Below are 11428 nucleotides of genomic sequence, written 5' to 3'. Positions count from 1 at the left end.
TGTGTGGTTCCCTTAATTAGTTGCAAACGATTTTATACGAGGCACGTTTTAGGTATTTTAGGAACCGAAACGATATAATTAGGGAATTTCTCAATAAATAATTTAGTTTTCAGATCTTTATAAGATGGGAACAATATAAAAGCTATTTTTATTGAAGATACCATATTATCTAATAGCTTAAAAATATACATACTTCAACGTTTCCTACAATTATTTTTAATTTCACTTAAAAGAAGCCCCGACAATAAACCCATTTATAATCTTCACACATTTCCCAGCCTTTCAATTAACACTTGATATATCTTTTGCCACTTTTCCAACGCCCCTTCGCTGATTAAAACATTTTCCTACTTCCCAAAACTTGAGCACTTCATTACGGAATCCAACAATTCAGCTTTCTTTTCAATTAAACATTTTAAAATGGCAGCTAAATGCGATGCCCCTCTGCTCATTAATATATCATTGTCTTCATCTCATTTTCTAGACTTTGTGCCGTTGGCATAAACAATTATAGCCAATTACAAATATTAATTTCTCAGGCCAAGCACGTCGAGCGTTTCTTTTATTTTCCTCTACTTAACCAGCATCATTATTCATTGCGCTTTGAAATACGCAAACGAGAGCCGAAAAAAGAAATACAAAAACGAGGCGCAAATTAATTTTTCAATAAACATCATAAGCGAGCTCCCGCCCACTTCGATGCCCCCTTTTAACCACCAAGTTGAGATGAAACGAAACCGGCAAAAGCAGCAGCAAGTCGGCCAATAACAAAAGCACCAACAAAAGTCCACGCTTCGGCCAAGTTGGTCAATTGATAAATGGCCGCCGATTTGGTTGCGTGCAGTGATGACAACTATACTTTAGAAAAACTAGCTGGAACTAGTTTTAAAAAATATTTTAAATACAAAATACAGAAAATTGTATAACAGATAATACATTTTGAAAGAAATTCCTGTTCTTTATTGTTTGGCTATACAGAAATATATTTAAAATAAGAATTTTATAAAACTAAAAAATTGTTTTCTTACCTTTTCAGTTTTACCTAACGAGAAGGTTAATAAAATATATTTCTTGAAATATGGAACATTTAGTGCTTACTAAACATCCAGAAATAATTTTTTTAATCCAAAACAAGCCGGACTTGGCTAGTTAAAAGCCAATCAGACACCACAATGTGCGTGGATCGCCAGAGAGCAAGTCGTTTTTTCATCTCGTTCCCCCTGGTATGTAAATGTTTTGATAGTTTTTCATAATTTTTGGAATTTATATTTCCCGCCGACCGATTCCAGTTTGATTTTAGAATCTATGGCCGTGAGTAGGGGGTATAGTTAGCCATGATTGAGTGGGTGTGTTTGTGGGTGTGTTGCATATTTATGTGGGTTGGCGCTATGGCTTCGTGTGCGTTTTTTGTGCGGCAATTAAATGAGAATTTGGTGTTTTATTGTGCAATTAATTCAGAATTGAATTGCATAATTGTTTGTATCCGAGAGTAAGCAATTACCCAGTCAGCAAATTGATAATTATTCCAGTGGGAAATAAGAACAGTGAGATATGGTAATTGATGTATTTAAATGATGTCTGTCTTGTGTAGTTTAGTTTTTGTAATTTCTTTGTTACTTGATTAATTTTATCTATTTAAAAATATCAAATAATTTACATTTTAAAGACCATAATAATGTAGAATGATTTGCGGATACGGCGCCATCCTTCTGCAAGGATAATTAGCAGTCCGCCGGAATTAATCCCATCCCCAATTTTCAAAGGACCTCTAAATGACGCTAATTTCATAGCGACCCAGCAACCAGACTGCCCAACAGAGGGCGGCACAGTGCCAGGACGACCAGCCAAGCGGCGCATAATCAAAATTTCATTATCCTTGCGATGCGTTAAATCGCTTAAACAGGCCGAAAAAGCGGGAAAGCGAAAAAGCCACCCACCCCGAACCGGGAGCAACCTTACCGACCAACAAACAGTTGACATGTTGACAGTTTAGAAATTTCCGAAGGACGCAGGACGAGGCTGTTGCGAAACTCTGCTCAATAAACGTTATTGCAGGGGACGAGGAGGGGTTAACGGGGGAGAAACATGGGGACAGGGATATATGGGATGCTTTTCGAGGGGTTGTTTGGCGAGTAAATAAACCATCCCCCTGGAAAAGAGAGAAAAAATACCCTGCGGTTGTCAGTCAGTCATTTAGTCACAGCGGCTGTTGTGGCAATTGCGGCTGCCTCACACAGATACACACCCATACTCAGGCACCTCTACTTCACTCCACACACACACTGCTAAACGATGGGGTGTTGATGATGGCGCACAACGCTCGTTTATTGAATTACATCCGCATGGCTGAGCATTTAACGAGCTCTCGGGTGTCGTTTTGCTGATGGCGTAAATGTTTGGCAAACAAGAAGCAAATAAATAAAGTTCTGATTTGGCACTGATTGCCTTTGGTGGGTGGATTGGGTGGTTTTCGGATTCGATCTACTGGGTGGTTGATTGACAGCGCTGTCCTTCTCCTTTTTTTATTTCACCCACTTTGTTTAAGGGAAATAATTGCACAAGAAAAAAATAATTCCCCTAAATCGATCATTAACGAGGATAACTTACTATAAAATGTATCTATATTTAATTACTTGTCACCACACAAAAATTATGAAATGATCTACTAGAATATGGACAGTTGAAATAGATTTTATATATTTTACTGGTCCATACATTTTTAGTAATTTGGCTGCACAGTAATGTTTAAGATACATGCGATTGTCCTGCACAATCTGAAATTTTATATCTTATTTTTTTCTCGTATATAATTCAAACATTTAAAATCTTAAAGATGCATCAATGTTATAAGAAATGGGTTGCGTGTATATATATACCCATTGAAAACCTATCTGCTTTTCTCTCTGCACAGGCTAACAAAAAAGCTGGTCGTGCGTCGCTAGCTCGTTTATGATTATTATTTTTTGCTGCCATTTTTATTAATTCATTTTGCATTTACTCTATTTATTCTATTTATTCAGTTCGGAGCGGTGTGCACCGTATTATACCCACCCTAGACAGGTTCTTATCTTCATTGCCGGCATTATGTGAGATAAGCACAGGACGTCGACGACAACGACGTTGGCAAACAACAGGGAAAATTCCGCCCGGCTCGGAATTATCCACCCACCCTGAGCGCCAAACGGTTGGCCCATAAAAATGTAAATCAAATAAATTTACCTAATATCAAATTTCCCCTTCAGCTGGCAAGCTAACAAGGCAGCAGCCTCCTGTTTTCCCCCATCCCCCTGCATTTTTCCCGGTGCCAGGACTTTACACCCTCTTGTCAGCCTTCCCCTGCCATTATCCTTTTTCCTCCACCCTGCAGCACCATCATCATCATCATTCACGCTCATCCTTTATCCGCTCGTTTAACAATCGTTTAATAATTTAGCCTGGTAAATAACACTAGCACTAACACTCCAATCCCGACCAGGCCCGGCAGTCTTGTCTTTGGGCCTGGGTTCGAGATGGTGCCATGTTGGCTTTTCTGGGCTGTGTGGGCTACGCGTTTTTCTTGGGATGGTTACAGTGGATAGGCACTGACTTTTGGAGAGGTTTAAAAGGAAACACGAGTTTATTACATCGAATTTAATAAGCCCGTTCGTAGACTTAAAAATATTTTTGTAGATAAGGAGACCCTTTGAATTTTCTATTCATTATTTTAAGTTTGAGTACCTTAACTAATATTTTTTTAAAATTGTTTAGGGCTTAAAGAATTTAAAAGAAGACCTTTATAATTTTCTAATGAACCAATTCATAGAATTTATATTATTATGAAAGATCTTTAACATATGTTATACATTTTTGTTTTCAACATTTCGTTAAATTCCTTGTTAAATCTTTCTATATTTGCAACCCTCTGAAATATTTGTAATCCTCTTAAAATATGTTTCGGAATAAATGCCAGTTTATTCTATTGATTTTCAGCATCCTCGCATGCCCATGGTGTCCTGGCTCTCCGTGTGCGCCTTATCCTTTGCAGCATATTAGCTACTATCATGCGCCAAACCGCAACCCCCCCAAAAAGTACACAGCCACCCAAGCCACCCAAAATTTTCCACCCAACAGGCAAACCAAATACCCACTGAGCTGGTGGCTGCTGGTTGGGAAAAAGATGGTTGGGAGGATACTTGGCTCGAGTCATTTAGCCATTTAACTTTGGCTTAATTCAATTTGCAATTTTTCAAAAGCCTTCGGGCTTGGTTTTCGGTTTCGGTTTTGGTCTCCAGCATCACGGGGATGCCGAGTTGGTGAGATGGTTTCGCCAGGAGGTTGGGTGCCATGGAGAGCATACGCTTTTCAAGCGTTTTTATGGCTTTCTGCCTTTTGGGGGTTGACTTTTGTAATTTCAGCCGGCTGCTTCGGCGCAGGATGTGCGGTTCTGTCGCCTTTTATGTGCCACCATCTCTCCGCCTTCCTGCGCATATATTTACTCACATCGCATCCCGGGGGTTTTGTGGATGTGCCGAGTCACCCCTGACTCTTTGGACCCTTGGCTTTATTTGTCGTCGCCTGGCTAATGAATTTTGATTGTTTTTCGCGTGGGAGGACCACGAAGACGACGACGACGTCGACGATGACTACTCGGTGCTCCATAAATGGCCGACTTGTCGGCTCGCCTTTGTGCCGCTTAATTACAACTTAATTGCGCTTTATGCGTACAAATTTCCAGCTTCCTTTAAGGCAAACGCCAGACCCCGGACCAAATCGGAGAAATCCGAAACTCGGGCAGCTAAAATCAAATTAGCTAAATGTATTTATCTTGTCAATTTGCAGACGCGATTGCAAACTGCACTGACAATCACACGATCCCATGTCCCGGCAAACGGACAGTGCAGTTCATTAGGCTCGGCCTCAACTTGAAGTTGAAGTTGAAAAGTTGCTAAAATGTTTACAAGTCACTTTGCGGCGATACGAGCCCGCTCGCATATCCATATCCCTGTGCTCGCCTTCAGAAGCTCCCAAACTCTAGATGGACAAACGCTCTTACTGTTCTCCATGACCAAGTCTTGCACGGGGAGAAAACTACGGGACTAGTTTTCAAATTGCAATTTAAATTAAGTAATGGGGGAGTATCGAAAATATAAGTTATCTTAGAAATAAGACACGCATTTCCATACTACCGAGATAAATTAAAACTATTTGTTAATAAAACAATTTATTTATATCCTGGTTATTTTAAATAAAAGTATTATTTATATTAATATTAGTTCCACATTATTATCAATATCTTAAAGTCAAGATAAAACAAATTAAATTAAAGAAATATTGTTTTTTTATTTTTTATAGATTTTTTCCCCTGTACACGTTCCAGGTTCCAAGTCACAGAGCCCGTCTGGGCCATATCAATTGTTTGTTTGCCTTAGATCTCTGGCTCCTTGGCCCGGCACATTTGTTTGTCAACTGCGTTGGCCGTTCATGGTCGCTGGCTTTCGTTGGCTTTCTGCTTTGCACTGATTGCACTTTGCACAAGGATTCCGATTCCGCCGGCCAGTAGCCAATTCCGAATCCGAAGTCAGAAAAAAGCTGAAGCTTCTCGCGCGACGCACATAAAGTGTCATTCCGTAGCTGCTAATTGACATCGCACACAGCCGCCAGCGTTTCAGCGTTCCTCTGCCATTTGTATCTGTGGCCCAGGCCAACTCGAGTCGGTTCTCTTGGCCGAACTGCGATCCTAACTGAAAGCTGAAACTGGACACTGGACACCGGAGCTGAAGCTGCTCAATTGTTCTCGTGGCTCGAAGGTCCATTGATGCGATTTGAATGCGCGCGCGGCGCGTTTTTGATACCCTTCAGGGGGAGAGTTTCCTTGCAAAAGGATTAAGTCCTTACAGTAATTTAAAATATTTCTTTAAATAAAGAATTCTAAGAAAATATCATTATTATTATTATTGAAGTCCCAGTTACTTTTTGTGATATAAAAAAAATTCTTTAAGTTATCACATACTTCTTATGGAAGTTAAATATTTTATTTAGATTTTTAGTATTCAGGTATTTTGTACTTTGCTGAAATATGAAACCCATTTGTTCCTGGGTGCTTTCTTAAGTATCCCTGGTATATATTTTAGTTCTGATGAAACAAGGACCTGGAATTTTAAAATCTACATTACAGCATCTTTCTAAGTTAGTGCATCTGTGATTCCACCCATCAACTCCCAACGTTCTCCCCATTTAGATAGAGTTTATTTATAGAGCCCGGTAGCTGGTGCCATGGCACACACACTCAAAGTGTCGCAGTTAATTGGCAAATGTGAGTCAAAGTTTATAGAAAATCTGCCACAACAATTGGCGCGCGTTGCCGCTTTGAAGTCATAATAGATGTAGCCAGCTCCTGAATAGGGGGTATACTATACACATACCCGAAGAGAAGTGCCGACTGGCCAGCGGACACCTGACAGAGCCGGACCTCTACTATATCTTTTTCTCGGGGCCAGCGGACTGCCTTATTTGCATGGCAAATATTGACGCTTGGTAGTTGGAACGTCCCAGCCGATGAGCAAACAAATCATAAATACTCCGAATGCTGGACGATGGGCAATGGGTGATGGGTGATATGTGATGTGGGATGGGTGACGTGGGATGTGGGATGTGGGATGTGTGATGGGACCAGGTTTAGGTCCAGGTCCGCCGACTCTTCCATGTTTGGCAAAGTAATTGAGTAAGTGGCGGCGGTGGCGGTGGCGGCGGCTGACTTGTCATACCCATTAGCATTTGTTTGCCGAGGTGCGGATCTGAGCGCAGAAGCCGAAAGTCATGCGGCGGAACACAAATGCCACATTAATTGTTTCAAGTTGTTGTCGTCGACTCAAAGACGACGTCGTCGTCAGCGGTTGCTCTACAAATATTTGCGATCATTTTCAAGTGGCAAGATTATGACGCATTCACGCCAGATCGAAAAGGAAAGAGAGGTAATTACACTCGAAAATATCTAAAAAATTAAATAAACATTTTTAAAAATAGAAAAAAAAAAAAACTACTTAATAAAATGATGTTGATTTATCTGTTAATTATTTAGGAAAAGAAAAAAGAATAGGATTCTAAGATAAGTACTATAAATAGATTTTGTGCCATTTACTTTAATTTTTTTAATATCTGTTTTTTTAATTTAATATATTTGATAATACAATTTTTTGAGCGGCAAGGATTGAAGTTGTTATATTTTAAAAGCAATCCTGAACCACTTTATTTTTGTAGTGTAAGGACAGAGCTGAGAAATGGGCTGATCGAGCGATATTTGCACTTGGCCTGGCCCGGTCCACTTGTGTGTTCCAGTTCCAGTTTCAGTTTCCAGCTTCAGCTGCAGTTATTAATTGGTATTTAAAGTGAAGAATAATGTTAACTCAAACAAAAGGACACACCACAAGCACTTGAATCCTGCCGTTCGCCCAGTGTCTCGGCTCATCCATCACTTTGCATCACCCACAGCGTCTCGAGTACCGCTTTGCAGGTAGGGTGTCCCTATAGACGAGGACCCTGTAGGATCTGCGGACAGCTGGATACCCTGCCTCGCAACTCAAGTGCGCACTTGAACGGATAAAGGAGGCCGGGAGGCGGCACAGGAACCGCAGGACACTTTTTGCGCACTATTGGCAGGTTTATTATTTTCACACTCGTACAAAAAAATAATTGCATGCTGTGAGCTTAACCCAAAAGCAAAACTCGCAGACTCCAAGGCACCACACCCTGGTACTCTAATGCCCAGGTGCCAGAATGCCAGAATACCAGAAACTAACTCCAGACCTCGTGGCAACTGTCGCTGGTCTGTCCCAACTTTATGGCACTCGCTCTATGCACTGGGAAAATATTTAAGCGGTGTAAGATCATTTCTTTTGGTAACTAACACAAGCTAATAACTAAAAAGACAAGAATAGTTTCAAGTAAAATTATAATGGGAGATCATCTTAAATTATACGAAATATAAATGTCAAACGAATCTTAATCTTATTTATTAAATCCCACTGTTAATACTAACATATTTTAAAATAAATAATTTTATACTTATAAAATGATTAACAGGATTAACTTAAAGATCTTAGGAATTTCTAAAAAAAATTTAAGGGGCATATCGGAAAAAAAATTGAAAAACTTTTTGAAATTTTTTTTAAGTTTTTGGATTATACGTAAATGTAAATCTAATATTTTTTCCAACTGCATTTTATGACACTCACTAGCTGGCAGCTGGGCCCAGCCAAATGGTTGGACACAAGCCCCGGGTCTCGAGCTAGCTGTTAAAACGACTGCCAAAACATTCAATAAATATGTTGGCTCATATAAATTATGGCGGCTAATGAACACGGCGAGTGTGTGGAGCAATCCTAGAGAAAACTCAGACCCAAACACAAACCCAAACCCATAACCAAACCCAAACCGATGAAACTCAAGCGACACAATAAAGCGCAGTTGCATCTGCCACTAAATGCCGCAGCACGCTTATCAACCGACGCGTATCTCTAAGATTTCTTTGGAAATATACTATATCAATAGCAGTGGCGAGGAGAAGACAACAATGTCGACACTCGGGTTAAGGTTAAGGTTAACCCACTGCTGCATTCCCCGCTTTATGATCCCCTTTCCTTCGCCCCTGGCTGATTGAAATTTGTGAGCTACTTGACTTTGGCTTTATGACCCGCTAATTAATAAAGCCAGAGTCAGTTGGTAGCAGTTAGTGGGATACAAATGGGCGAGAGTCCTTGATAAACGAAACTCCAAATCGAAGGAGTGAAATAAAATCCTTCTGTTGATGGTGTTGTAGATGCCATAAAGAAAGACCTAGACCATTTCGATTTAGGGATCTTTAGAACCTTTTATGAATTTAAAATTTAGTGTTATGATTCGGTAATAGACAGATATATTTTTAAAAGGTACTCTTATAAATGTATACACAGGAATATTTTCCATAAGTCAGGGGAATGAAAATATATAATTATATTCAAATCTTCCCCCATTTCCTTTGAACCATGTACACAAAGTACCAACTTAAAACGCATAAAGTATACAATTGATTTCCCATTAATACCCAGGGGCTAAAAAACCTTACAAAAAATATTCTCCCACAGCTAATTCATCTGCTGATTATAACCACTGGCAAATCGGATTTGTTTTGGCTTTCAGCAAGAGGACGAATCGACCAAAAAATATCTTTTAATTACGCTGTTCACTCATTTCCGAACAATACAAAGTAGATTTCAGGCAGCTGGCATATGAGGAATTTGAGGGGATCAATCAAAAAGTGCAACTTGTATGGCCCATAAGCGCATAATGCTGTTGCACTTTGACTTTCAAATTGGCTGATCTCCTTCGGACAAAGGCCCAAATCCGGCTAATCCTCTTGTAGAAAAACGCTGCCTTTTTGACACCCATCAAACGCCTGAAAGAGCTCAAGTGTTCGAGTGTGTATCTTTTGCATACAGGCACTCGAATCCTCTTCTCTTTTTTTGAAATTCTGGCGAAACGAAACAATCAAACAATTGGCCTGTCAGCAGAGATTGGATGTCAAGGGAGCAGCGCTTAGGGGGAATTGCACTTCATAGTCGGATCTCTATCCATTGTCCCCGACGAGTTCATTATTAAATCATTTTTGGGCATCCTTACCTCCGCACCTCCGTTTGCCTTTTTTTCTTGACACGTGAGCTGCTGACCACACACACACTTCCAGATTGGATAGTTTGGCCAAAAGATACAGATACATTTGCCAGCTGGACATGACTCGTCTGAAGTCGATTTCATATGCAGATTGCAGCGACGACAGCTGACGACTTTGTTTGCCAATTATGGCGATTTCTGTTTTTATTTCCCCGTTGCCAATCGATTAATGACAGATGCCCAGATACTCAACTCGAAAATCCCAACATAATTGGCTTGTAGCTCGTCATAAAGCCAAAAATAATGAGGGTGCATATACTGGACTCCCGCACAAAGTGTATCCGAGGGATTTTTCACAGTTTCCAGGCGAAAAACAGATAGCAGATAAACAAAGATAAACATCTCGGTAATGAGGCGATCCAAAAATATCTTCCGAACATATGCTTTAATTGACGATTGTTGGCCAGGACTTTTATGCGGGTTGTCTGATGGCTGGAATTTAAAAGTGCCAACAAGCAATTGACACAATGGGTCCAAAACTCCGCCGAATTGTATAACATTGGGAGTGAGGGGTATGAATTCTCGACAGTTGTTGGACTAACACAAAGGCAAACGCCCCTTCGATTTTTGCACTTTCTGGGGAGTGACCAAAACAATTTCCAAATTAAAAACCACTAAAGATGCCGTTGACACGCTTCATATATCAACGGCCGACCGACCGACCGGACTCCAGCACCTTTTTGATTTCCGGGAAAAACCGAAAAACAGAAAATCGAAATGGAATGGCAATGGCTCGGAGGCGTTAAGGCCAAAACACACTTGGCTCTCCACTCGGTTGGCAATTAGATGCGCTTCACTTGAACCTATTTAAAATACAATCGAAACACGGCCGCCTCACAAAAGAGGTGTAAAATTGTGTCTGTTTTTCCTGGCCCGTTTTTGTTTTGTATTTCGCAACGGCCAACAATGCTTGGTTACTGATAGGAACAATGGCCGAAAGTCCGGGCCAAGATGCCAGACAATGCTGCTGATTTTGCCGCTGCCGCTTCGACTGCGCCGAAAAGGTGCAGCAAAAACAATGAGCCGGCATTGTCCGCCAAGGCAATTGCAGATCACTTCAGGCCCAGCCCGAAACCAAAGTCGATATATAGGCAAAATATCTCGGAAATTGGCCAGCAATTAGGTATTTCTATAACAACTTTCCAAGGCAAAATAATATCTTGAAAATAATGGCAAAAATTATATTTCTAAAAGGGTATTTCATACATACAATTTAAGTTAATAAAAAAAAATAAAACATCTAAGGTCCCATTAGGTTGTAGAAATGTTAAAAATCCTTTAAATCTTCAAATCTTTATTTTTAGGTTTTTATAGATATATATATACATATATACAGATATATTTATTAAAAAATAAGTACCTTACAAATTTTTCTGAGCCCCAATCTCGCTACACCTTATCACAACAATTTTGTTTAATATATTCTCTGGCTTCTCTGTGAGTTCAATAAACCCCTTTAAATCAGACACTCGACTAATTTAATAAGCTATGAAAATTATCAACAGTTTTCCATTAGGCCCGCGAGACCCACTCTCCACTATCAGTCCAAATTAAAACATAGCGCTTGTAATTGAGCATAAAAAGGATAACATCGCTGTCAGCAATTCCAGTCTTATCGCCAAGAACCGAAGTCGTGGGTCCAAACAGCCCCCTCTTCAGATTTCAGTTGTAATTGAGGCTGTCGTCTCCATCTAATCGGCAGGCATAACGCTTGACTAGCCCCAAATCCAAATGCTTATCTCCT

The sequence above is a fragment of the Drosophila subpulchrella genome, chromosome 3R (genome assembly GCF_014743375.2).
Source record: "Drosophila subpulchrella strain 33 F10 #4 breed RU33 chromosome 3R, RU_Dsub_v1.1 Primary Assembly, whole genome shotgun sequence".
Taxonomy (NCBI): domain Eukaryota; kingdom Metazoa; phylum Arthropoda; class Insecta; order Diptera; family Drosophilidae; genus Drosophila; species Drosophila subpulchrella.
The sequence above is the reverse complement of the archived record's forward strand: the minus strand, read 5'-3'. Positions refer to the sequence as shown.